This window comes from Marmota monax, unplaced genomic scaffold, assembly GCF_021218885.2.
Source record: "Marmota monax isolate L192 unplaced genomic scaffold, Marmota_monax_Labrador192_F-V1.1 WCK01_AAM20220418_F8-fsc00021, whole genome shotgun sequence".
In the NCBI taxonomy this organism is placed as follows: domain Eukaryota; kingdom Metazoa; phylum Chordata; class Mammalia; order Rodentia; family Sciuridae; genus Marmota; species Marmota monax.
In genome coordinates, this window is record NW_026695228.1 from 6,415,200 (window position 1) to 6,418,831 (window position 3,632).

At 39.6% G+C, this 3,632-nt stretch overlaps 1 non-coding gene across 1 annotated transcript; it reads left to right on the forward strand.

The window, feature by feature from the left end:
* The first annotated feature begins 1,480 nt into the window (after positions 1–1,480).
* Positions 1,481–1,556, forward strand: Trnaa-agc (transfer RNA alanine (anticodon AGC)). Its single transcript has one exon. It is a non-coding gene; the product is annotated as a tRNA-Ala (tRNA).
* Positions 1,557–3,632: the final 2,076 nt, after the last annotated feature.

The following is a 3,632-nucleotide window of genomic DNA, read 5'->3' on the forward strand; positions in this document are numbered from 1 at the left end:
ACTGCACAGAGCACTGGACTGGGCACTAAGTGGGAGTCCCAAAGACCTGGGTTTTACTCCTGACTGTATTCCAAGTGACCTGTATGACATTTCACTTCTCTGAGTCTTAATTTAATCCTTTGCTTGAATAAAAATTTGGGTTGGGTGATTTCTAATTGTTTTGGCTTTAAGGTTCCATAATCCCAGGTAAATTTTGAGCAATTACATTCATTGCATCACTAAAAATAAAGAAATAAGATTTCAAGCCTTCTACTTTCCTTGATCTAAAAATTCTGTTCAATGCAATTGGAATTCCTAATCCCTCTCTTCCCCTTCCTTCATATATTGAGGCCATGGGGTAGGAGAAAAGTGCACAACCCTCCATGTCCTTTTCCCATGCATTAATATTCCTTATTTACCTCCCTTCCTCCCACTTCTTCCCACTCTCATCCACCTTTTCTGACAAAAAGGAGCCTTCGGCTCTGTGTGACCCTCAGAGCGCACTGCACGGGGGACTTCCCCAGCTAGACTTGGCTCTTGTCTAGCTGATTTGATTTCTCTTGTTTCTGCTCTGCCTGGTGCTCTTTTTTCTCGGTGGGGTGTGGGTAATAGAATAGCTATGGGCTTTTGAGACCTTTTAACTATATATTTTTCCTCTTTCATTTATAAAAACACTAAACATTCAACTCCAGATGACCAAAAATCCCACCACCAAACACTACTAAGGGGCATGACTTCTGCTCCATACCATTTCTCTCTCTCTGTCTCTGTCTCTCTCTCTTGTTAATGCTTTTAAAAACAAATGGGTTTTTTATATGAATAAAGTTTTTTTAAAGTGTGTAAAAAATAAGATTTCAAAATTATGAAATAATTATAGGCTCCTAAATGACAAGTAAGTATAGTTGTTAAGATAATCTAGAATGGGACAGAAGCTTGATTCCAATTCTTCAGAAATCAGCTTTGTGGAAAGTCTGGTGCCCTGATAGATGACAAGTGGGAACAAAGGTCAGATTGAATATCTGTGATCTGAGACAAGCGTTCATTCTCCTTCTTCTTCAGTTTGATTTTTTGTTGGATAGAGATAATTCTAATACCTGTATGCTTGTCTTAAGAAGACTCCTTGCACTAGGCACGGTGGCGCACGCCTGTAATCCCAGCAACTCAGGAGGCTAAGGCTGGAGGATCGCAAGTTCAAAGTCAGCCTCAGCAACTTAGTGAGTCCCTAAACAACTTATTCAGACCTTGTCTCAAAAGAAAAAAGAAAAAAGGCTGTGAATGTGACTCAGTGGTTAAGTGCCCCTGGGTTCAATTCCTGGTACAAAAAAAAAAAAATCCTTGAAGATATCAAAATCAGAGACTAAATGTGAAACCACATTAGAAATAAGTTTACTAGAGCTGGGGTTGTAGCTCAGTGGTAGAGCACTTGCCTTGCATGTATAAGGCTTCAATCCTCAGCACCACATAAACATAAATAAACAAAATAAAGGTATTAAAAGAGAGAGGTGGGGATATAGCTCAGTTGGTAGAGTGCTTGCCTAGCATGCACAAGGCCCTGGCTTCAATCCCCAGTACCACCAAAAAAAAAAAAAAAAAAGATTTGGGCTGGTGTTGTGGCTCTGTGGCAGAACGCATGTGTGAGGTACTGGGTTCTATTTTCAGCACCACATGTAAATAAATAAAGGTCTGGGACTGGGGTTGTGGCTCAGTGGTAGAGCACTCACTTAGCATGTGTAAGGCCCTGGGTTTGCTCCTCAGCACCACATAAAGATAAATAAATAAATGTATCCATCTACAACTAAAAAATATTTTAATAAAAAGGGTCAATCAACAACTAATAAAATATTTTTTAAAAAGGTATTGAAGAGAAAAAAAAAGAAATAAGTTTACTATAAAAATGCTGTAAAAATCCAAGAGACTATCTTTGAAAAGATCTTTTTCAACCCTGAAGCCAGATATCAACTGCTGAATTTGGCATCTGGTCATTGTACCCATTAAAATACTCACACAAAGTCATGTTTTCTAATGATCACATTAGAAATAAATGAATGTAAATATTCAGAAATTGACACAAAACCAAAGGACTGAAGAGATGAGAACAAGAAGTGAAGGAAGAAAAAAAATGAAAATTGATGACTATGAGAGGGAAAAGATTCACAAGAGAGGAGAGAGGGAAAGGAGACTAAGAAGAAATGGAGCCTGGCACAGTGGCACACACCTGTGATCCCAGCTCCTTGGGAGGCTGAGGCAGGAGGATCATGAGTTCAAAGCCAGCCTCAGCAAGGCGCTAAGCAACTCAGTGAGAGCCTGTCTCTAAATAAAATACAAAAAAATAGGACTGGGGATGTGGCTCAGTGGTCCAATCCCTGGTACCAAAAAAAGAAAACAAGAAATGGATAAAAGAAGAAGGAAAGGTAATTGCTGAGTTTGTGATCTCCACTCGGAGAGGGTATGAACTACTCTTAGTTTGGGGGGGCGGGATTTGTAGTCATTACCCTCTAAATTCCCTTGAGTTGAATTTCACAAATTGAGTCCTCCAAAATCCTCAGGACAGTAGTTTGAGGAAGAGGGCATTCTTCAGCACGGTCTAGAGTTATGTTCCTGTTCAGCCACTAGGGGGTGGTACATTCCACTCAATTCAATAAGCATTTACAACCAATTACCCAATGCAGGGGGGCCTGGAGACTACCCCATGAATAAGGCACCGTTTCTTACTTTCAAATGTAATTATTAGGGGCTGGAGTTGTGGCTCAGTGGTAGAGCTCTCTCCTCGCACGTGAGAGACCCTGGGTTCCATCCTCAGTACCACATAAAAATAAATAAACAAAATATTGTGTCCATGTATAACTAAAAAACATAAAAAATAAACAAAAATGTAATTACTAATATATTTACTCAAATAATGATGCTTCAAAAAGAAATGAACTATGGATTTTCATTTGGTCTAAGTCTTTAAAGCTGGGAGGGAATTCATGGTACACAAAGATACGTGGTGGGAGGAAGGCTCCAAAGACAGAAGTACATTTGGAAGGAAAGATCCGAACCAAAGATGGAGTAAGCTCCTAACTCTATGTTGGATGTTCAACATCCACAGACTGCTTCATGGGGATTTGTCCCATACATGAGCAACAACATAATAGAAATAGGTTGTTCAATGGGACTGGGGCTGTGGCTCAGTGGTGGAGTGCTCGTCTTGCATGTGTGAGGCCCTGGGTTTGATCCTCAGCACCACATAAATAAAATAAAGGTATTGTGTCCACCTACAACTAAAAAAATATTAAGAAGAAAAGAAATAGGTTGTTCAAAAGAAAGAGAGAGAGAGAGGGAGAGAGAGAGAGTCCAATTTTAAAAGAAAAAAAATGCAGTGTGTACAATTACAAGCAAAGGTCACTTGATGAGCAGGGTGACATTGTAATCTTTCACCATGTTATCATTGTCCTACGATTAAAAGCTTAAACTGTATAATTTGGTTTTTCATCAAATCATTTTCCCTCCTGATTCTTCATTTCTACTACACTGGAACGTATAAACCACAATTTTGGTCTTTGGCAGTAATGGAAAGGGCCTCACCCCATGGGTGGGTCTAGATATTTGGATCCAACATGGACCCAGAGATTACGGAGAATTCCATGCTTGATGCTCTCTAGTAGATGAGT